The sequence below is a fragment of the Hesperophylax consimilis genome, chromosome 16 (genome assembly GCF_061612785.1).
Source record: "Hesperophylax consimilis isolate HC1 chromosome 16, BYU_Hcon_1.0, whole genome shotgun sequence".
In the NCBI taxonomy this organism is placed as follows: Eukaryota; Metazoa; Arthropoda; class Insecta; order Trichoptera; family Limnephilidae; genus Hesperophylax; species Hesperophylax consimilis.
The window spans coordinates 5879128-5905432 of NC_142851.1; the positions used below are offsets into that span (position 1 = coordinate 5879128).

Sequence of the window (26305 nt, forward strand, 5' to 3'; positions counted from 1 at the left end):
TATTTGATTTCGAAAAACTCTGTGTAAAGCGCGAGTAAATGACGGAAAAATTACTTTTCACGAAAAAGGTTCACCGTTCTTCAAATACTAGATGCCGAAAGAGACTACAAAAAGTTTTTAAAACTTACGTTTATTGTATTCAAAATAAGACACTAAAAATGGTGTAACGATTCGATGAAGGTGAGTGTTGCAGGGTTAATATTTATAAATACCAATAATTTTGTTTACATTTTGCTGTTATTTCGAATCCATTACAAACCTTTACTCAGATAAATCTCTCTCCTCTCCGCTACAAGGCTCTCGTTGAGATAACAATAAGAGGCTTACAATCACAGACGCTATTATTACAATCAATAATAATAGATACACGGTTCCTCTGTATGCAAATCCATTCTGAAGAAGGATGAGAGGTGGGCTTTGATATTCAATTAACGCCCTCGTTACACGAGATACACTCATACTCTGTACTCTGCCATTCATCACGACAATGGATTACATTTGGCAATCGTATTATTATTATTGATTAATTCGTTTCGACATACGTGACTGTACATTGTACACATGTAGATACGTGGATTACTGCGACAACAAAATAATGAATCCTCTTATCGAGGCTCGAAAACTGTGACGGAAATAAATATATTTATTTCAAATTTAAATTAGTTTAAACCCATGAAAAATAACGGGACTTGAGTTGCCATTCTTGCCAATATGAAACCATATAAATTTATTTATAAAAGTATTATAAAAATTGTTATATCTCTGCTTACTTGCAGATTTCCGTGATGGGAACTCTTTGAAAAAGTAAAAGGTTCTTTACTATAATTGCGTTTATTTACGTTACAATAAATAAGTCTGCAGTGTAGCTAACACTGTTCATTACCCGAGGGTTGGTAATTCTCTGTTTCTAGAAGCTTGTTGTCTGACAATAATATCCCACAGGCAATTGCTACACTCTAGCGACATCTGTCGGACTCTGGAGTAAGCTTTATGACTGGTGCCATCTATCGCTTGAAAACCCAATTATTACCAAACATCACAAAAATAAAGTCGCTATTCGCGTCTGTCTGTTTGTACGCTTAGTTCTTCTAAACTATGCAACGAATTTTGATAAAGTTTTCACTATCATTTAGAGAATTTCTTCCGAAAGGTTTAGATATATGATATATGATATATGCATATTATATTTATAGAAAGTAGAGAAAAGTCGATGTTTTATAATCGAGTTGAAAAATTATATTTTCAGGCACTACATTGCTAACGCTGGCTAAACCTTATGAGATACATCAAAATAATGTACTACGGAATTGTATATCTTAAAAATACCTACATAAAAGTCTGTGATGGCATATGTCTATCTCCTAAGGATAACCCCCAAAAACGCCGGGTACAGATCAGATAGTGTTTAATAACATAAATAAGAATAACATATCAAATTAATACAATAATACATTGCCATAAAATAAATACAGATAGATATAGTACAGTCAATATACTCATGTATACACACACTCAAAGGCATATAATATAATTAAACACACTCTTAGTCAGATTTATTCAATTAAAATCAATGGATACTAACATATTTATAAACAATATCAATATAAAAAATCTTGATCTATTAACCATTTTTGTGCTTTTTTTGAGTTCAGTGGTGCATGTTTATTCGCTTTTTAAATCCATTGGCATCTTATTAAATATAGAACGTACAAGATAAACGAATGTTCGTTGGCGTATTTATTGGTAATTTTTGTAATGAACACACCTTCATTTTGACCATAGACATATGAATATTAGTAGACCTGCCTTAAGTGATTAAAAGCGTATTATCCCCACTCCCCATACCGGTTCCATTGGAGCCGGCTGGGCTCGCGTATGGCCTCAAGTGAAATTTGAAAACGTGACGTCATCATTCTTGTGCGAACTATGGTCGAGGCATCATCGGTTCATTTTACGAAATAACACGGCAAAATGTTGACTTGTACTATGAAAACTTGTAAAAATAGATGTGAAAAAGAAAATAAACCCAATTGTCGTATTACATTCCATATATAAGCATTATTTTACTTTATTTTAAGCATATTCACATCGTATAATATAGATCAGTTTTAGAAACATATACTATCACATCGAGAAACGTCTGGACGCGAAACACAAAGCTGGTTGGTTGCTGGGAAGTAAATTATGAACATTTATAAAAGTGTCTTAACTAAATACTTAAACGAAATATTCGACTCTGAAAATAGAACCGAATTTTTTTGCCGAATTTGGACTCCGCAAATTTGTTCATAACCTGGCGAGTAATTAGCGCTCCCATGTAAAAATGTCTATTCATTCAAAAGCAGATTTTACTTTTAAGAAGTAAATGGTGATATTATAATGCGAGATGCCTATTTACTGTCATTTGATTGATTGATTTATTGACGAATCACAGTCAGTCTTACGTCCTTCGTTCTTCAACAGTTGATTCTACCCCTCGCCATTATCTTCTCGTCTATTAATTCCTATGTCTGTGATTTTGACTCAAGTTTATGTTGTGTGTGTAATTTACTTTTTATTTATATATGGAAACCGACAATAGGTTGTAGCATAAAATTTTAAGCCCTCGAACAGGTTATATATAAACTTACTCATTTAATATTTTTTTCTGTGGGCATAAATAGTTTTGCTAACCAAAAGCTTAGTCATATAGTTTTGGATTGTTTGAATTAGGTGTAGAAGTGGGGGTGGAGGCGTGACTAGGTATTAGTGAAGAGTGGGGGAGGAAGACCGGGCAGTGAATGGAAACATATCTAAGATGGGCTATGAAATAGTCTTCATTTCTAAGTAATTTAAGCGGTTTTCTTTATTATTATAACATGGAGAATTTTTTGCAATAATATCATTACCACGGAATCAGTTGGCAACAAATAAAGTAAAATGAAATGAAAAAATTCTTCACTACTACTCTGAAAGGGATGGAGTTTTTTTAAAATATGTTATCTTCTTAATATATGAAAATCACGTGTCACTGCTAATTTCCGAAACCGCCCATCCAATTTCATTGAAATTTTGTGAATGTGTATGGTTGGTTCCAGCTTGAAATATAGGATAGTTTCGAACCCGATAGGTGGCGCTGTTGTCAAGATCTAAAAATTTTTTTTTTTTTTTTTCAGTATTTTCATAAAAAAATACGTACAACCAAAAATGATAACTTCACTACATTGTCTACGTCTGTGGCAGAACAACGTCGTATATTATTAAATGCATTCCAAATGGTTGAACTAAATTCTAACTGGTTTCTTATCTTAATGTGTAAAAAATTCGCAAAACTTGAAAAGTAGTCGAATGATATCGCTGAAAATTTCCAAGTTTATTGTTATTAGTGCTTCACGAAATATATCAGCACCGTAATGAGATACGGAATCGAATTAAAGTCGATGTAATGTAGTTTTTTTAATAGTAACATTGTGTTCTACAGTAGTGAATGGTGGATCAAGTCGGAGGCACCCGAGAAAGACATTAGCAATACCGAAGCTTTGCGGAGGATCCACTAGTGATTTTATAAAAAATATATATTTAAAAAAGCATCCTAAAATTAAACTGTCTGGCAAAAGGGCTTGCTTAGAGTAATAATATGGAGTGATACCGTCTGTTTCTTGAAGCGTAGCTACTGAACAGAAATGAATTTCGGCCGAATTTCCAAAAATAGTGTAACTTCCAGAGAAAGAGTGGCCTTGTCAATCGTAGCGCCATGACAAAAGCCCGGGAGTGTCCAGGATAGGAAGATGTTTTTTTCGATTAAGAAATTCTCCAGGAATCCTGTCTTCAATATCAGGTAATGGTGGCGTTATTTAACGAGTTGTCGATCCGTCGTCAATGCTCTGGGCCACCTCTGGACTGACAGTGAGTGACATAAATAAACCACTCACGTGAGTGATCAAGGAATGGCAGTCCTCGGTTTTTGAACTTCTCGGGTGTTCTCTTCAGAGCGCAGGTGTGGAAACCGAAGTGTGTCAAAAATATTGCAGGGTTAGCAAATTTAATCAAAGCACAATGGTTAATACTGGAGGTGCCACACACCGATACCATAGATATAAATCAATTAGAAGTAACAACACACCTTGTTACTAGCCTTTATGTAACAATATGATTAGAGAAATGAAGAAATTAACAAGATTTTGAGTGTTCACCGCGTAAATAACTTCTCGGGATCAGTGGCGGACTTTTGAATAAGACACTAAGCTATAAGTGTGGGTTTTTTTTCTTCTATTTTTTACTCTTTAGACAGTAAACCACTGCCTATTATGGAAAGCGTTCAAACCGTTCAGCGATTTTCACACAAATTTGAAGCATAACCTCTTAAATTAAATTGTGTACTCTTTTACAAAACAAAAGCCTTTGGACTTATAAAAAACATAATAAAGTATTATTTCAGTTGATTGTTACATTTTAAGTCTTCATGTTTACATCCGTAGCGATTCAGTATAATGGCCCTTTGTTTTCTGGAGCTAACATTAATGTCAAGGAAAGCGTACAATCTACCTTTATTTTCTGTGATTGACGAGGGTATAAAATCCAACAGCGATCTGGGAAACCCGAGTAGAGTTTGTATTATCGGGACTTCTATTATTTGCCCGGAACAGTAAATTGACAGCTGTCCCGGCTGCTTTTGTGAACGGCACGCGCAGCTTTAAGCTTTTGTAAAAGCTCTTTTGAAGAATCAAATAACAAAGATTAAACAGAAAAATATTATTATTAACTCCTTATCGACCGTATCCAGGGTAAATAGGGTCGATTCTGGTTCAATTCCCAACGCGTCGCGTCGTGCAAATAAATTTTGAGATAAGTCATGATAAGTGTGGCATGCAGTTCTGTTGTGTAAAAATTAAAATGATGCATGATCATTTTTATTGTACTTTGTAAGAAGAGGATGGGTTGGTTTTATTAGATTGGCTATATATTGCGTAAAAAGTGTGAATCCTTTCTTACTAAGTACTAATAGGGGTTTTCTTTAAAGTGCATTTGAACAGTGAACTCCCATTTAAATATAAGAAAATAAGATGAACTTGCATTATAATTTACCAAATTTTAAATAGCGCTCCATTCCAATTCCGTGTTAAAAAATCCACCCGTCCGAATGAAACTTCGAATCCCGGTGCGTTATGAATATCAGCACCTATGGGACCTTTTGTCATATTTCTTACGTTCATACAAAACATACTAATGGCGCCAGTGCGGTAGACTTTAAAACCTTGGGAATATACTTGCTGTAGAGTACGCAGCACTGATGAGATTTGCTAACACCAAAATTGAATGGAATAATATTTTACAATCGACAGATTTTTTCTATGATTATTAAATACAATCCATAATTCATAATTGGTATTATTTTGGCTTTATAATACTTATGTACAAACTGAAATAAATGTAAACTGTCGATTTCCCTAAAATTAATAAATAAATATTTGTCTAAAAAAAAGTTACTTTTTACATTAAAAACTTAAAAATTTCTCGCGTAAGTTGTGATTTTCGTATTTAAAACTGTTTTTTGTAACCTACGACATTATTCTGTATGTAAATATATGTACCCTATGGAAAAAAACAACACGATTTTTGTGGGATTTTTTCTCCCGTTTTAATCTCCGATTGAACTCCCAATGAGTTTCCCACGAAACACCACTGCTAAGTACCTACCTATAATCCCGTTCAATTTAGGTAAATAAATTAAAAAAAAAACAATAAAGTTTCTTCACATTATTCAAGACTGGTAGCCTCAATTTGGCACTTAAATGTTTACGACTTAAGGTACAGGTAGATTGTTAACGTAGATTAAAATCTTCAGTTCTCGGAGCTAAAATTTTTTTTTTCATAATTTAAATTTAAAGTTATAGTACCTACCTGCAAACCGAAAAACGGTGCCTTAAGTCAGAAACTTGCTGGTTCTATTTTCTGACTAAGAAAATATTAAAAATTTAATAAATAATGTAGCTACATACCGCACCCACACAATTAGATAAATACTAAGTAAAAATAAACTGGTGTTATTTATAAAAATCTTCCCACTCCATTAAAGCAAATTACTTAATTATTTACACTTCCAATCATATTTATATTTGCCAGAACAAACTGTCTATTTACACTCGAATTTCATGCAAAGATAATTGATTGTAAAATTAAATTATCTTTGATTTTAACACTTGAGTCGAGTTGGGACTAATTGAAAATTACAACTTGCTCTTAGTTGTATTTTTCATCTCCGGCGTCCAAGGAAGCTGCGTCTGTGTGTGTGTGTGTAATCAGCAGAGTAAACACGGGACACATTTCAAAGTAAACTACCGGTTTCGAGCAGTGGAAAGGTATTTTAATGATACACTGGCGAGCATCTGAAACTGCACACAAAAAAACTTTTCATGTTTTTAATTTCCCGTTTCGTATTATAATAAATATTTTTTACGGTATACCACCCAATAAGAATCACTGGTTTTTATCAACATGCAGGATTTTTAGTGCGAACTGTTTTATAGTTCTATTTAAGCACTTATTTAGGTGTTGATTACTGGTTGCACACTGTAAATAAACTGACTTGCGTTTAACCCTACCTCGAGCGGCGTTGGTGGTCTTCTTCTATCTGCTACCCCCAGTTTTATTTACGAAAATCAATTGTTTTCTCTTTGGTTTTGCCGATAGAAGCTGTAAGTTCTGTTATTTGATATGTTGTAGGTATTAAAAAATCATAGTGTATCTTTAAATGCAAGCATGTGTCCAGAGGTTTTTGCTCTATTTCAAAAGAGTCATGTTTTATTAAATATTTTCAACATTTTCGCATAATAATTATTATCGTTTTTTATTTTATTTTTAATTTAAGTGTGTAATTTCACATATATTTTACTCATGCGTTATCCTTTGCAAATTTATGTATTTCGTAAATCAATACCATGTGAGTACATGGTAGAGTTACCATCGTTACTATATCAAATAGTGAACGCAAGTGTATTATATTTTCATATAAAAGCCCATTAGGGAGTAAATAATACAAATTCGTCGTTTACATATTACAGTGGTACTATATATAGTATCCGAACACAAAAAACGCGGGTTTCGGCATTCTGATTAGTCGGTGCGTAAGCGGCCGACTGGCGCAGGTGCGTCGGGGAGAGTTTGTATTTAAACGTATGTGACTGCACATAGCGAAGGCAGGTTCAGATTAGTATACGCGCCTAGCGGCGCCGATAAGCTTTACCGGAATGAATTCTTAATAGACGCCGGTTAGTGACACTTATTTTTTTGAGCAGAAAGGTAGTGGCAAAAGTAGCGACCACCTGTTAATTACCGCTGTTTTCAACGAATCAAAAAGAAACACTCACTCAGAAACACAAGTTTTATTTATTAATTTCAATAAAGGATTTAAAAGTAAAAAATCTTCGTCTGACAAGCTCGACATTTTGTTAAAACTAGCGCAGATTTTACCCGCGTTCTACGTGTCCACAACTCGGCACCAACTGCCGCCGATGAACTCAGGTACTGGGTACCGATAATCTGAAAACCGAAACCCGCATCCTTTGTGTTCGTACACGTAGACGGGAATACTGTTTGAGATTATTGTACAACTAGTAGTTCCGTCAATAGCAGATTTCGCGTAACGTTGATTATTCCGATTTGACAGCACATACGCGCTCTGCACGAATAAAAAGATAGATCAGACACGTCTACCATCTTGATCGGACCCAGAACACACAAACAAATTAACAGACAGACGTAATGCAAAGTGGTTAAGTTGAAACAGAGTTTCGCTACGCTCATTCAAATACTCTGTTCAAGTAATAATAGATATAAGTAATAATATATAAATAGATGAGATATTAGTTGTAGAGATCGTTACTGTTCTTCAAAAGTAGTGTGAAACATGATTTATTTCACGATAACGTGAGCGTTTAGAATACTTCCAAAAAATCAAAACAATCAATGTATTTAAATATACATATCTGACAACGGGACAGACATCTAACCCCAGCAATTATTAAAATACCTGGTATAGCAGGAATGAAGAAAAGGGTTTTGGTAAGTGTCAAAGTCAGATTGACCAAAGAACTCCTTTGAAAGACTTTGTTTCACGAAAAACCATGGTTCATATTTGCGACAGCCACGAATTAGACACGTCGTCAAACTCTCACATAAATATAACACAACTTCGTTTAAGGCCCGTGACAGACCACGCTATATTCTCGTGGCTTAGCCTATCAGCCTATCGCTCACCATACACTAGCATTGGGATTGTATGGCGAGCGATGTTGAAATTCGCCAAGCCATGGTGCGTATAGCGTAATCTGTAAGCCCCATTACGCTCCATTGTAAGCGATCAAAAAGAAGAAGATGGCTTGAAAGGGAGATATGTAAATACCAATGTAAGAAGGAGCGCGCTAATATTTAAAAGCGATAGTAAATAAGCGAAAACTATGAAAATATTAAATGAATTACGACTTGTTTAAAATAGGGTAAAAATATATCGAGAGAATTTCATGTAATTACAGTTTCGGCTCTACAAATGTAAAGATATCTTCAAATACAACATATGTTTCTTTTGGAACTTAAAAACTTCAATTTCAAGAGAAATATGTTATTAATTTGTAGAAATTCGGAATTGGGAGCTTTAAAAGTACACATTTTGTACCCATGTTTGTCGCTCGCCAGTGTATCGTTCCGATTTCGGTACAACTTTTTAATTAATAATGAATACTTATCCATTAAGGACGGCTATTTATATTACGCAGGTATTTCAAGACCTAGGAGCTATGATTGCATCGTTAAACCTTCTTCGAATAGTCAGCCAATATTAATAATTAATGAATTGGTGATAATTAGTATACCGGCGTAATCGATATTATGTTATAAATCACCATTTCTACATGCTTGATGATTTTAGAGAAGATATCATCAATATTGTGAATAATTTATAACATCACCTTGAAACGGTAGGGGGCATTAACCAACTTATGAAAATTAATTATCATTAACTCGTATGAAAATAATATTATTATTTTTCATTCTGTTTTGGTGTTTTTCTTTATTATTTTTTTTAAGCGGAAACGCTTATTAATTTGGATGTAATTAGGAAAAATGATTCAATACAACAAATTTAATTACTATGGTCTTTGACTAAATTTGAATAATATTCATTTATTTATTAAGACCCTCTATACAACATCCCTATAGATGACATAGGCCCTTAGTGAAATGATTTTCCTCAAGGCCTCCTGTGTGAATCTAATGTAAAAAAAACATTCATAGATTTCATCATCAAGAATTATTTAAACTTTTTAACGATTCTTTTCACCTTTTCTAATTATTCTTTGTTGGCGAATTTTAAGCTTCATTAAAAAAATCTTGCCCTTAAATGACGCAAACCGCTGCCAACATTGACATATAAATAATTGGTCCATGGCTGCAAACGCTTTTTTTGATAAATCTTTGTTTCAATGAAAAACATTTATGATGGGCCGTGATTAATGTTGGAAAATGGTTATTTATCAATTGTGTAAAATTTAATCACGTTTATTAGTAAGAGCGGTATATATTTATAAAAAGGTTATCAAGTTGACTTTTCTTCAATACGCCTTAAAAATCACGGAAGCCGCGGAATATTTTAACTATGTAAAAGCTTATCAACGTTTTGTGTAACCGGAAGACGTTATAATGAAACACACTAATATAACACACGTGATAAATTTAAACCTGATTTTAAGGTTAAAACTTTTAAGATAACATTATGAATAAATTCAAAGAATGCTAAATGAAAATACGGACTGACCTGTCCAATACATTAACTAACGGGATTAGTTAAAATATGTATCCAGTGGTGTAGTTGTTTTCAGAATATATAAAAAATCTCTTTCAAATAAAATAAAAGAATAAATGTCGAGGGGGACTTTATACTGTGTGTCTGGAAACTCATAGCACAAACGGTAAACTGTTGAATCTAACCCAAAAAAAAATTGTTTTTCGATTTTAAAATTTTTTAATTTCTGACTTTTTTTTAAAATTTTTCGGCCACTAAAGAGTTAAAAAAACTTTTAGAGTCGGATCTACGCTCGACGCATTTTATAAGACATTAAACAGTTGATGTTAACCATATAGCGAAAGAATTTTTTGATATTCGTTTAAAAAAAAATACCAATTTCTAACTCGATTATCTCGAAAACGAAAGCTCAAATCAAAAAAAGTTCTACAATAAAATCGACCCAAAATGTGATATACATTTACCGTTTCCCGCTATTTATTACGATTTTCCGTACACCGTGCATAAAGCCTCTTTCGCAGGTGGAGTCTTTAAACGCGATATAATCATGGCTACTCTTGTTTTGTATAAAATCAGACAAGATTGTCATACGTCTAAAAGGTGGCCTTGATCGTTGTGATGATTAAGTAGTGTTAAAAACTTAACTTTAGAAACAACAACGTTGCTCTCCAATGCGTCTTTTGAAACATGCGTATGACAGTTGAGGTCATACCGGTTACACAATTTTAACTTAAGCGATAATACCGATCGTTTATTTTTTGCCTATTTGCTACAACAACTGTTGGCGTTTGGACTTTTTAATCCCGTCTGAATGCGGCTTTAGTGGATGAAAAATTATCGTAAAATCAAACTGACAGCTGGCGAAGTGATTGTAGCAAAAAATCGCCCACTCCCGGTGTCAATGGCCGAGTGCCAACGCTCACGTGAAAAGTCTACGCGTCGAACATTGGATTTTCATGTGAACGGGGCTTAGTTCCTGTCAAGAATCGCTTTGCAAACCGTCAAATGAGAAAAAATTGTTTTTTTCTAAATTTCCTAAATAACTATCCATAGAATTGGAAACCATCATAATATTACATTATTTTATCATAACCTGTATTTTTGCTTTCGTTTTCGAGTAAATCTAGTCCGAATTGGAAGTTTTTTAAGTAAAATTTGAAAAAAAAACTTTGTCGCTAGGGGGTTAATATCAACTGTTTAATGTCTTTCGAAACCCCTCAGGCATATTCTGTCTGAGGTCCGCTTTGTAATAAAATCCAAATAAATGGAATTCGGAGGGTATCTAAAAATTAAAACGGTTTTTGAAAGGTGATAAAATACGCTTTCAAATATTGTTAAATTTTAATATTTTGAATTTAAACAATTGGCTCACCTTACGTTTTTCGTCTAAATCCTAAAATAAAATTACTGATAGCGAAAACACTCTTTTCTTTCGTTATATTTGATAAAAATTTCTTCTCAAATTTCAGTCGGAACCTTTGGTTTCATAAAAGTGTAGGATTTAATTTTATCTGTGGTTAACTTCTAGCTTTCAATATATTGTTTAGTGTTTTCTCCTTCTAATCCCGTTTAGATCAACGATTTCTTTGAGCTGTTCCCAAAAGCGAATTATCAAATTAATCCTTTATTTGCCAACGTCGTTTTTTAAGACAAAATAACGCCCTATCTATCTGGGGACAAAGAAAACCCATACAAAAGCTAACAATAAAAAAATCAAAGATTTCGAACCGTTTAATTTCTTTACGTTTTTTATATAGTGTTATGATCGTTCTGTGATAGAATAAATATTCACCTTTAATGTGTTTAAGTTATATCGACTATCGGTAAAACATTTCTCTTGTCGGCAAGATCATACGAAGTTACCAATAATACTAGTGCGTTGATTTCGGAATGATTTATTCACAAGTTTATTTCACTACATTATGGTTGGCTATTTTGTCGTGAAATATTTCAATATGTATTATATCAAGGCAATCAATCATTTAATATTATGAATATTACTGATTTGCAACTTCATCTTAATCAGCTGTTTATATTTATGGATATTCATCATTCACAAAGTCACAGAAAAATAACGCTGCAAGATTAAATACGGCACTTTGTTGCTAAGTGAAGACTTTTTGGCTAGTTTCTGTATTATGTGCCTTCTTAGATGCAAACGGTTGATCAATTTTGATCAAACGCTGAAACGGGATGAGAATTGGTCTTTTACCGAGACCATTCAAATGTCAAAGACGGGTTGATTCAGAGAATTTGAACAATTCTTCAAAGTTCAAAGTTAATTTTCAAGTTCTGTGAGAGTTCTTTTCAAGTTATGTTATTATCTAAGTTCTTTCAGGTAACTGGCCAATAATATTATAATAACAGAACTTGAATAGGATATTCACAGAACTCGCAAATCAATATTGAAATTTGATGAACTGTTCAAATTATACGATTTTAGAATGAGTTTGTATGACGTACTCAAATACTGAAATGAGGTGAGGTGTGTAGTGTGAAAAAGTAAAAAAACGACATTATTTTAAGGGGGTGGGGGGGAATATTTTCATATCCTGGGGTGGGGAGTGTAGTGCCAATACACAAAAACCTAACCAGCTCATCACCTCACCACCTCACAATTTTGTATTCAAAAAACCTGGAACTAAGAAGCCCTGGAAGCATTGGTGCGATTTTGTAAGAATGGCATTGTAGCCAAATCTATGGTGAGGGGGAATTGCCTAGCAGCCATCTTTTATGACCAACTTTTGAACTGATTTGTATGCAAAGTGATACATAATGAACTCTTATTTTTCTTTCGTTTTGTCAATGCTGTTCGAACGGCTTATAATTTTTTTGGAGTATTTGATGAGTCAAAGAATAGGATAAGTCATTAAAGAATGACATACATACATCTTCCCCCTCACCCCGCGGCTTCAAATTGGAGAAAAATCAGCATTGCATCGACATCGGAACACGTGCACCTGGATAATGCATCATGACGAAATCCTGAACACGTGTTCCAACAGCGTGATAATATATTCGTAATTTTCTAAAACTTTACCAAGAATCCTGTCAATTCATTTGTATGAACTGTAATCCCGTTTTTAACCGGATTACCAATTATTTAGAGAGATTCTTAATAAATTAACAATACTAGTTTTTGTCCGTGCAAAAAACTTAAGTAGTAATACAAAGAAAAACAATTGAGACCACCAAATTGTTTTGTGAGTTGGTGGGATATTTTATTATTTTTAATGGGATGTTTGTAGTACACCTTGTATGAGACACTCGACACTAGCTTTAAACTGCTCAACCTTTCATAGACTCGTACATAATTCTTTTTAATTTATTTGTATAGCTACGTAATACTATCGCCACAACTTCTGGGATATTACATAGTCTGTTGCGTAGTCTGCCACTTACACCTTATAAGGGTGCATATATTATAATGTAATACCCGAAGTGCAGTTCTACAAGTAGGTGTATAAATTTTAACCCTGTTTTCTCCGATAGGACCTTTGAGTCCCACTATGTAAAAATTGCACCGATATTATGAAAATTATTTCATGAATTCTATTTTAACAGTCAAACTTACAACAGCTTTTCTTTTAATTCCCACAAAATAACAGAAAAGCGATGGTAAATAATTTTCGTAATTATTGACTGAGATTATTTTCTTCTGTACCTGTATCTTTACTTTAATGATGTGAAACATAGTTTATCTCATATCCTTGTCCTTGAACCTATTGCGAAAAGAAGAACGATTAACTTTTTAAGGAAAAACAAAATTTGTAATGTTGGTTATATGTTATGTAGATTTCTTTCCGAATATGGTTTAAACTTTCATTTCGTCACTCGTCACAAGGCTATTGTGTCAGTCCTACATTTATTCAACATAAGCCAAGAAAGCACAAAGGAAGAAACTCTCTATGCCAAAATTTTCAAATACTGTAGCGAAATTTATTCAAGTTGCACCCTTTTTACACAAATTTCACGAACAGCGACAAAAATTCGTGCGACAAATAATATAACATGAATACCAACTAAAAACACAACTTTTTGTTTTTGCATAGGGGCTGCTGTCAAAGGCGCAGATTTTTCTTTCATTATTATTTATGCTTGGTTTTTACAGATGTTCTCAGTTACGTGAGAACAATACAGTTTTAAAAACTCAGTTTATATATATGTGTACATAAAATTAAAAATTATATAAAAACTCACTTAAATGACAAATAACCAAAATATGCAACAGACAAAAGGAACACAAGAGACAAGAGATTCACAAGAGACACAAGAGACTCAAAAGATACAAGAGACACAAGAGATACAAGAGACATAAGAGACACAAGAGAAACAAGAGACACAAGAGATACGAAAGTCACAAGAGACACAAAATATACAAAACACACAAGATTCACAAGAGATATAAGAGACATACGAGACACAAGAGATACAAAAGTCACAAGAGACATAAGATACGCAAGAGTCACAAGGGACAGAAAATACATAAAAGATTAATAATTGACGCTCTTGGGTCGGACGACTAAAGTAGACGATATTATTTTTGAATGTATTCGGGTGAAACATGCTATGGCGTCGCAATTGGGAATATTTATTTCAATATAAGCCTAAGACGTAATGTAGTATCGTAATGACGTAATGTAGATTACCGTGAATTATTTCATGTAAACATGATATTAAATCAATCAAATGCCTTCTAATTTTAAGTGCATTAATGTTGAAATATTCAAGACGTACGTCGTGTGATCTAAGATGGTCATATTTTAGGTTTACTGTACTTACAGGTATACAATAAAAGAAAAAACATATTTCTCTATAATTCAGTAAAACAAGGGTTAAATATGCCCCAGAAACGTTTTACCGATCGCAATTTCCAGCGACAATAATGTTATACGAGGAGAATACATAAATATGTAATCTATGGAGATGCACCGTTTCTAGCCTATGGATTGAAGTTAGCAAATTTATCTCTATTATATGTAAGCACGACTTACGAAAAATGATATCTGTTTCCTCTCTCTGTCTGATTCCAACTTTCAGACTTGTCTACTCATCTGTTCACTCTGATGTAAACTTAAATTATTATCTAATTGAGTCTGTAAAAAATCTATTGAACTCATAGACATTAAAATTGATAGACTTGCCCTGACATGAAATCTGGGTATCATTTCGACGAGCTGGAGGCAGACCACGTGACCACATTTTTAGCACGACTGAGCAGATTTTATTTTCGCGGATAAATAGTTATATTACAGTGTGAGTGGTCTTTGTACTGTCAAATTCATGTATTCACAAATCACCGAGAGGGTTCACGCTCCCTCTCAGCTCCTCGCACTTGGTTTGTTCCCAATTCCCTGATGGGTTAGTCCATGATTGACTCAATGATTAGTTGAAGAATATAAGATAGGTGCTTATAAGTGTATGTAATATTATATGAGAAAGGCAAGAAAAAAAAATTAAAACCAAATTTTAAATTGGACATAGTACAAAAAATAACAATATAATGTGAGTTAATAATACTTAATACATAAGCAATTGCATAATACAGAAAAAGAAAAATGAGGAACAAGTTTTTAAATTGTAGAAATAAAAATAATAAAATATATATTTATAGGTTAGGTTATAACATATATATGCAATAGCTTCTACGCGATGGTCCTAAGTCCTAATTTTATCTTTGATTTTATGAGAACATAATTTCATATTTTTTTCCAGGTTTAAAATTTAGCGCAATTTTTATATTTATAGTGGTATAACTACAAGAAAAAGTGTGTTTAGAACTAATGAACGTATAAATTTATTTCATCCGTTGTTTTTCATTTTATGATTTCGTATTATCTTTTTATTGAATATTATTCAATTGTAAAATGGGGTCCTCAGCACTGGTAAAGCACCAAGGGAGGCCTAAATCAACAAATAATGTTGTAAAATATTGTGTAGAGCGATTGTAGCAAATAAAACAAATGCAACAAGTACTCAATAATTGAATATTCTAAATTCTAATGTTTTATTTAGCCATCGATAAATAAATACATACTTCGACCACCTTTGATTTATTCCACAAAACTTATTCAAACTTACCTATCTAATTTAATCCCAACTTATTCCTACGCGTAGATTTAATCTCCCATAATGTTCTGAGAATTCTAATGTATGGGTATATTATTTAAACACACTTCATTCATAATATCTATATACTAAATATTTTACATCAAGCACACGCCCGCTTTTCAACAAACCTGGGATGCGTGGTTACTTAAACTAGAACCACATTCGCTCAACGACAATTCTGGTTCATCGCTCCTAAAATATACAATGCTTTAAAATCCGATATAAAGTCAATTAATTCTATATCCCTTTTTACAATCCGTGTTCAACATTGACTATTTGAAAGGTGACGAGCGTTCTTTAAGAGGAAGCTATAAGCCAAAAATGTGTCTATTCTTTGTGTGCCTTATATCGACACGAATATAGGTAATAGACATTAAAATTGCTTGACAAACGGAGTCCAGAAACGCTCGATTTCAAGGTTTTTTATTTATTTTGTAAAATAATTTTATAAGAAAGCAAAAAAGTTAATCAAGGGAAACTGTCCCATATAATCTTAGCTATAATATTGTATTTGTTTAAAGTTGTTTCTTTTATGCGTTCATACATTTCTATTGAACAAATATTTTTTTTAGTAGTTTACATTTATTTTTTTTATTGAGTAATTAATTTTTTTATTTGTATTCTACTTAGAGGAAACGATAGGAAAACCTTCAATTTGTCTGAAGCATATTTTTTGGTATTCATAATGTAAACCAATTCGTTATAAAGATTAATCGAAAATAGTGATTTAGCATTAAGCTTCGCCTCAAGGAATGCATGAGTTCCTAACACTCTTTTTTTAAAAAAAACTTTATCTTTTATTTAGTTTTATGTATATTTCTATTTCTAATTTGGTTTCTATAATGATGTGCATTTTTTAAAGTTTTTGTTTTACCATAACAATTTCCTTTTCGGTTATATTTTATTATTCTTACCTGAATCACATGCGACTGCCATAATACGGGCATGAGCCTAGTGTGGTAGTCAAGAAAGTCACCAATATTGTAATTTTATTTAATATTTATTGTTCAGGATCTCAACTTCACTCTCCTGACAGAGCAATCCGGCGTGGTACCACCAGATTCCAAAGGGAAGTGTGACTGGAGTAACTCTTCAATAATAACTCCAGCTCTTGAATATTGGTCTTTATTTAAACAATAAAAAAGACCCGTAGGGCAGCTCATGTACGGTGAGCCCAATATTGCTATCTCTCTCCGCGGTTTTATAAACCACATGTAAGTGAAAACCTGGCAGCTCTGCCGTTTTGCCAAAAACGACCCGCCCAAGACGGATGGTAACAAGAGAAGAAGGATTAAAAATCCGTGGCAATACGAAATTAATTAAAAAACACAAAATAAATGTTGCCACCCCATTAGGGTGACAAGCACCAATATTAAGATTTCAGTACCTGAAATCTTAACATTTATAATATAAATAAAAAAATGGAACAAAACTATTTAGAGGAAAAGGACATAGGTAAAACTATTATCACCTGAATTACATCGCCTGTGATGGAATGTATTTTATTCTATTTCGTTTAGGAACAGTTATTAAAAATATAATTACAAAGTAAAATCAATTTATGATAAACCATTTCAGATCCATTAATAATCTTAATAAACAAACAAATAATTATACACATGTACTCATCGTTATTTGGTCGATGTTATTACAACGTAAACAAAAACAAAACAAAAAATTAACAACAATAACATTGAAAACAGTAAAAATAAGTATCTAAAATGTTCGTATAAAGAGATTTAATTTCTATTCAAGGTACAGTAAAATGTCCACATCTCACAGGTGTTGAATGTTTTACAGATATTTCCCAAATGTATTTTGCGCATACTTAGACTTATAATGTGGTATGCCGAATAAATCATTCAATCTGGTGTGGCGTTCGGGGCAACGAAATGCAATTCTTTCTATTATATATAGACATGAGAAACAGTAGACAGGAAGATATTGGTGAAGGGAACAAACAATGTTGCGAGGAGGGGCGGGGAAGTGACGTGGGCATCACCCTTTCAATGACTGCTCAATAAATGAATCCGGCAGTTATGAGGCAACTCGCATTATCATCACTATTAAACCCCCGCATACCCAATTTCTACTGATTTATAAGAAGTTTCTCGTTATCTCTTTAAGTTTTTAAGTTCCAAAATAAAAGTTATTTTTGAAGATAATATCCATACATTTGTTATACTGAAACGTTCATTATATGAAATTCCCGCGATAAAAAAAAATCGCTAGTAAAAGTAAGCTCCGAAAATGATTAAAAACACGTTTTTTTCTGTTATTTAATATGTTATATGTATTCACAGTGTATCTTTAAATGCAACTAAAGCATATGTCGAGAGATTTTTGCTCTATTTCAAACGAGTCGTGTTTTATTAAATATGTTCACCATTTTCGCTAATTGTTTTTTTTTATTAGCGAGCTCCCTCTAACACTCGTATTTACATTTCTCCCTGTCAAACCATATTTGAACGCTTACTACGGGGCCTTAAAAAACGGAAATATAAAATCGGCTTAAGAATGCTTTATGTGATGAATCAATAATACAGTTCAAAATTGTGTATAAGAAAAACGCATCTGTGATTTTTCTACTTTTAAATAGAGACATGGTGATTACCAAAGTGATGTGACTAACGTTTAATATTTTTTTTACTTGTAGGCTGAATGTTACCTTGATGAAAAATCATTTATTATGCACCCAAAAAATTAAAAGCTGAAATATGAAGATTAAATAGAGGATCTTATGGGTGTATTACACGGAGCTGTTTTTCGTCCAAATTCCATATGGGTCATCTTTAAATTTGAATTTGGCTATGAAAAAAATATGTGTTCTATTTTTGAACCGATTTTCGTACATTTTAAAATGGTGGACATTATTTATTGTTTTATAAAGTGTATATTTTAACGAGTTCACTTCATAACCGGTTTATTGTTTCTTCGTCGTTAATTTCATTAACTTTATACTAATGCATATTCTTTTTTCTCATTTATTTATTTGATCGTATATTTTTTATCGTAGATTTTATTCTTTTCTTTCTTCTTCCTATATTGTACTATGACTGTCAATAATTATCATGTATGTAAATGGCACTTGTGCCATTAATTCTAAATCAATATTTTGCCCAAATGTAGCTTATTTATTTCGTATTATGTTTGAAATAATGATAAAAAATACAATAGCATATGTCTATTACTGATTGTGAACAGTGAACATATATCACTGTTCGTAGTTGGGAATTTAGCGTTTATTTTCAGGATTTGTTGACGGCAACAGAAAGGGTAAATGACAGATCCGGTAATAACATGTGATCTACGGTTAGGTTCGAGGAGTTTTTTTTACTATTTAGTACCATGCCAAAATATTATTTCTAATATAATGGCAACTTTATCTCTAATATATTTGGGAGGGGGGTTTAACCAACACCTCTGCCATAGATCACCCGAGTTCATCGGGTGAGGTGAGTTCAGGGTGCGCCTGCCCACCACCTGCGTGACGTGCCAGATCGGGAGAGGTTGGTTTGGGGTGACCCTTTGGCCTCTCCAATCGGTCTCTCGACCCATCGCTTTGCGCAGGGGAAAATATTTTCTTCTAATTAAAAAAAACTTTCTGTATGAAATCGTAATATGAAAACAATGATCGTGTAAAGCTTTTCATATGGGACCCGATATATTTTCCGTATGGGGATCGGTATAAAAAAAATCTCCGTGTAAAACGCCCATTATAATTAAAGCTAGTAAATTCGTTTCTATTACGCGCAAACACGATTTTTCTGTAAAATTTCACCTGGGAGACTTAAAGGAAAGAACTTTAGTCAACAGTAATTTATGAAAATATAGATTAGATCAAAAAAAATTCCCCACTAAAAGTAAATACACCAGATTTAGTGATTTAATATCATGATTCATCAAATGAATAAAAAATGAACACACCCAATCAGAAAGCATTTAGAATTGTTGTTTATGAATCGTTTTGAAAAAATAACCGCCACCTAAAATGTAAATGGTAAAAGGATAAATAAATCATGAAGCCATGACTTAAGGCTTCACGGCTCTATGGGATTAATTTAACGCCTGTTATTTATGTGTTCATGGTCTTTCAACGGATTCTAATTCGCGCATAATGAAGGAGATAATTGATGCATTGTTGAGTCGGGTATTTATGACAGGCTTTTGTTAGGTGTTTATGGAGTACCAATCAAACGAAAATGAGAAAAAAATAGATCAGCGTTTCACCAAGGCTTGGTAGTTTCATCCGTAATTATACCCAAACTGGCTGACGTGTACCCGGCGTTGTTGGGGATTATCCTTAGAAGATAGACAAATACCATCTAGAAATTTTCTGTAGGCCTTTTTAAGATCTAAAATTCCGTAGTACATTTTTTTGATGTATCTCGTGAGGTTTAGCCAGCGTTAGCAATGTAGTGCTTGAAAAATTATTTTTACGACTTGATCATAAAACATATACTTTTCTCTAATTTATATAAATATAATATACATATATCGTGTATGTAAACTTTTCGGAAGAAATTTTATAAATGATAGTAAAAACTTTGAACAAAATCCGTTGCGTAGTTTAGAAGAACTAAGCGCACAAACAGACAGACGCGGATAGCGATATACTATTTTTTACACCCTATTTAAAATTTAGCTTAAATTAGGTAGATTTCACTTAATCTTGATTATTTTAAATAAGGTTTTTAATAAGTGCTATATATTTTTGGCTAAAAAATCTGGTGTGTTGGTTTTTTAAGATATCGGGAACGCTCGAGGAAGACTGAAGGTTAAACGCGACGTTAGTTATAATATACGTGTTCATGATTTAATTATTTTATTAAAAAATGCGCTTTTCGCAAGTTATGATTTACAATATTTATACGAATATTTGTTTGCGCCCGTACATACACAATATGAATATGAATAAATATTTTCGTCCGTATAAAAACTCAATTCTTTCAAGAGAGGCAAACAAGTTCAATATTGGATTGAATCACCGATACATTATTGTACACTCCCGCTCCGAAGGGGGTAATACACTTCCCCCAAACGAGATTTTTGGGCGATATCTAATTTGTTTTTTACATCACACACACTGTAATTTGTGTAATCCTAGAAAAACCATTCGGTAATCGATCTTCTTTTAAAAAAATCCCTTTATGTTTGTTTAAAATTTTAAATAATATCGGTCGAATTACTCTCCCATTTCCCCCATCCCATTGAAAAAATCGTCCTTGTGTGTGTGTTCATAAAGGGCGCTTTTTATTGGAACAGGCCACAAGCTACAATAATTTAACTGTACATCTTTTCATGTTTTGCATTAGATACCTAATTAATTATTCACTGCTGGGCGAAGTTGAAAAGTTAAAACTATAAATATCTCAGTGTTATTAGAAAGCTCAAAGGGAATAGAAAGAGACGCGATCTCTTCCCGAATTTATGTGGGGGCCCCAGTGTCCCCCTTCGTATGGAACGTATTTTTTACCTTCAGGTGCGTAAAGTTTAAAGCCTTCACTAAATTGGTGATTAAAATACATTTCGTTAAGAGTCGAGTGTTGACTTTTACGAAAGTTGCGCAACCATTGCAATTGCTTGATCGTATCCGCTGCAAGCAACACACCAGTACAAGAGTATAAGAGTAATATATGGCACTTTTATCTGCATGTTTTTTCACAATTTAATTTAAATAATAGAATTTTTCTATTACATATTAGAATTTAGAAAATTCTAAAAGTATTGGCCGAGAATAATTTTTGCAGGAAACATAAAAACATGCCTCGGGTACAATCCGTTGAAAGGTGATTAAATTTTAAATAGACAGTTGGCGTCTTTAAATATATCCTAAAAAACCTTCTTAATGAAGGTGAAGGATTTTTAGGTGCAGAAATATTTATTGTTATTTTTGTTAAATCGCTAAATCAGTATGGGTATATTTAAAATTTAATACAAAAACTCAAGACAAAGGTATATTCATAGATCTGATATATTGGAAATACCCATTGGCCCAAAAATGTCTAAGCATTTTGGAACTTGGCTCTGTGAAGTGTTCAAATCTTTTTGTTTTTGTTTTTAATTTTATTATATTTTAACACATCATTTGATAATTTGAGCTTCGCTGGGTGCTTCACCCGTGCCGATGCCCTTTAGTTTTTAGCATGTTTGTAATTTTTATTTATTACATAGAAGTTCAGGCGTCGTTGGGTCTTTGCACAGGGCTTTCCGGAATCAGATGCTTTCGTCAAAAGTTTTTTTTTTTTTTTTACTTAATGTGTGCAAAATTTCATCAACAAACATCAAAAGTAAGTGTTGCGAAAATAGGATGGGGCGGTTTTTAGAAATATCACGTAGACGGCGACCTTCCTCTTGTTTTTATGGTTACATGTGCAAGATTTCATCAATCTCGAAATAAAACTGCATTATGTGAGATCTGCTGTTCACATGACTATTCGTATAAATAAATAAAAAGCAAAATAATACTTAACTTTTTTTACAGAAAAAAATTTTCATATATGAAGCTATCGCAAGGAAACTACGTATGACAGATATAGGAAAATTATATAAATATATAGACACATTATCTGGTAAAACAGTTTAAAAAAACAAAATGTGCGAAAAACAAGACCGTTGTTACGAAAATAGTATCAGTTGGTGTACGGAAGGGGATTTGCATTTTCCCCCGGCTTTCTTAGGGAAACAAACAAATTGGTTGAATGAATTAAACTTTCACCTTGAGTATTTACGTGAATAAGCTATGTTCACATGTAATTAGCGTTTAGACAAACATTTTTATCAATAATCCATAAGTATTAAACAATGTACAAATATGTACACTGTTCACTTAAAAAATAACTAAAAATACAAACTCTTAGGCAAACTTTTATCAGGCCATAATGTAGGTACTCATAATATTAATTATTCGAGGGTAGTTAAACGGGATTTACCAATAGTAATTAGTCAAAAACAAGACGGACAGGTGAACACCAGGTGGATATAGCCAATCATTCTAACACTCGCTGTTTGAGCAGTATCAAGTTGCACGAGTGGGTATTTCTTACATCTGAAAGCCTGTCGACAATATTATGTGTCTGATTTACATTATTTAGCATATAAGCTAATATTCGTTTTGCATTTTAATACCCGTTGAAAAATAAAAATATCCATATCTGGTTTTTATAAACAGTTTTGAATAGATTTCATTCGGATTTGCAAATATTCATAGATGTTTAGTTCCTTGATATTTAATTCATATTTGACTTTCACCCTTCTAGTATTTTTCTCGACACGTGTCTTTACAAATACACTTGTTAGCTTTTCAATCTTTGAAAGACTGGCATAAAATATGACCTTCTTGGTCTAGCGGTAAAGGCACTTAACATTGGATCGTTCGATTCCCGACGCAGTGCACAAATATACCTGCATATTGACACGAACTGTCCTTTTGAACATGGTGACTTTGATTGCTTTTGGATAGACGTTAAAAAACATTCTTTAGAGCACTCTCATCTCTTCATTGATCGTCCTCAGGCGTTCTCTTTTTAACGTTTTAATAGTAGCGAGAGTTGAAAATCCCAATTCGTATAAGTAGGTTGTGACAAATGGAAATATATTTCCAACAGCACGCTTTGAAAGCAGTGGATACTCATTTTTATATGCAGCCAAAAATGTGCTAGCTCCACTTTGGAAAATTTTTAGTTTTAATGTGCGATCGGTTTTTAACTCCATGAATTATTCCTGCTCGTTTATCGGTAAGTGTCCAAGGGAAAATTTATCCGAGAGTGGATTTCGTACCCAATCCATAGGTTGTAGGTCACACTTAGGAAAATAACAGCTCATTTTTTCTGCTAATAGCTCCGAGTGTTTCACTATCAAAGCCTGCACTTTGTTTCTGAATCGGCAGTCATGACATTAATTTGGAAACAATTCATTACTACCATTGATATCGTGGCTGATCCATAATAACAATTTTGTCCGAAGACGTTAAAATATAAGAATTCCTGCCTTGCATTTTTCTGTTGAGCTCATTTAAATGAGCGAATATGTCTGCCAGATATGCAAGTTTTACTACCCATTCTTCTTTTTTAAACACAGAAGCAAAATCTGAACCCTGGGCCTCTGAAAACGTCTGGGACTCATTTTTTAGCTCGCAAATCCGGAATAGCACTTTTCCGCGAGAAAGCCATCATACTTCTGTATGAACAGAAGTGACTGATGATCTGCTCCCATTTGCTTTCTTATTATCTTCGCAATACCTTGATTTTTTTCTGCGGCACACCAACTGATCACCGCGGTACACCTGTGTGCCGCGGCACACGCTTTGCGGAACGCTGCTTTAGAGGATGAATTCATTTTGATAATAATTGGTCAATTTTATAAGGCCCTATACCTAAACTTATGTAATAAAATCACCTCAAGTGCGATGTCAATAGTAATTAGTAAGTAGGTATAAATTCGTATCAATGAGAAAAAAAGAATATACCTAGGTTGGTCGATCGTGGTTCCGAAATCAAGTCAGTGTTCTCAAAATTAAAAAGCAATTGGATTTCTAGGCAAACAGAGGACAGAAGACCTCTTCCCGCCATTCTTGTCGAGGGCCCTCCAAGATCTCGCGAAGGCCAAATATGGAAGCAAAGTGTCCGTCAACAAAGTCAAGATGGGAGACGTCAACAAACTTACTCAAATTGGGCATTACATGATTATTAGGTACACACATGAATGATATTTTGAAACAGTCAGCTGAATGAGAGATAGAAAAGTTACTTTGTGCGACCATTGCCTGTTCACACGAGAAGCAAAACGCAGAGCTGTAGATTTTTATCGTGCGTGTTGTTACTGGGTGATTCTTCAGGTTCATGTATTGTTGATGATAAGTTAAAGGCTCTGTAAACGACCAACGTGAATGTGCACCAATGTGAATACTGTACAAGAGTTCCAACTGCTCCCAACCGTCTAGAGCCAGTGAGACTATGGCATCACCAATTAGGGTATGTTGAGAGGCTGAAGGTAGTGGGTATGGGAAGGAGATGGGAAGAGGAAGGTGGGGAATAACTAGCTATTCAGATCTGGTCACCAAACACGGCTAAATCCATTTTAAGCAACGTCACAATTCTGAATGGTGGTCTTAAACCAGGCCATACATACAAATATACGTGATATTATTTAAATTATTAAATTGTAAAATAACACAAAGGGATTTGAACCAGCGACCTTCGGTTTGCTAGTCGAGAGCCATACCCCTCGTCCACGGAGGCCGTCAAGTCGTCGTTTACCAGAGTCTTTATGTTTTTATGGCTTTTTGAGCAGGTGAGTTAAAGCAAGACGTTCAAATAGCAGAACAGAAGCAGAACTATCTAACTAACTAACTAACAGAAACTTTTCGAAGCAGAACTTTGAATAGTGACGGTTGCTGAATCTGGAATAGCTTCAGTACCTATGTAGAACCCAACGTTCCCGTGTGCGCTATATAAACTTAGCTCAATTCTTTTTCTTACCCGATATTGCTCCTTCATATTGGAGTCCTGTAGGTTTATAATTAGTGACACTCATTTCTACTAGTTATTTGTGTTCTTACTGTGGTATATAATCAATTTAATCCGATTTATGCTGATTCCTTATCGATCCATGAGGGAGCGGGCTAAAGCTTTGGTTAAATCTAGGCTGATGAATATTTCTTGAAATTATGAATCGCCTCGAAAGACATATGCATTGTTTCTCAAAGAGATGGTAACTCTGTTTACACTTCTAAAAAAATACAAATAAAAAACACGAAGACCCTCAATCAAGGGATATTTCATAAAATGTGTTACATATGGAACGAACCATGAGAACCGATCATAAAATATCGGTTATTTTTGTGTTTATTTACGTATACTTGCCTCATTTTTGTGAATACTTGCGCAAAACAAAAATCTGGTGACACTTTTCTTCGGGATGCGTGCGGTAGATGAAAACATGTGTGCGGACAATTTTGAACAAATGTGTGCCCGCACACCTCAGTGGGAACATTACTATTACCTAGTAATGAAATATGAACATGAAATGATACAATTTAATATCTTTTTAGGATGGCAAAAACTGTATCACGTTTAAAATATGTTAAGTGAATTGAACATTTGAAGGGGTATTTCACTAAAGCAACTGTGAGTGGCGAATAATTAATAACGCTACACCGTCAAGTAAGTGTTTGTTTTTACAGCCTGTTAATCCAATAATTAGAGTAACTTGTCTAGCAGTTATTAAACAGTTTAACAGAGGTTGTGAATTACCCCTTAATCTAACAATTCTGTTTTTGGTGTTTGTAGATGAATGATGCTGACTGTACTGTTGAAGATGTAGAGAAGAAGAGACAGCTGTCATATTTGCCGCTAATTAGTGTTTCTTTATAATTTCTGAAATATTATTATAATCGTTTAGTAAGGTTCGAGTTTCTAA

The 26305-nt window shown here is 33.4% G+C and overlaps 1 protein-coding gene across 1 annotated transcript in view; it reads right to left on the minus strand.

Moving 5' to 3' along the window:
- The window catches only part of LOC149416592 (hemicentin-1-like), an 84772-nt gene that overhangs the window by 55650 nt on the left and 2817 nt on the right, over positions 1-26305 (minus strand). The gene's annotated exons all lie outside the window — the stretch shown is intronic.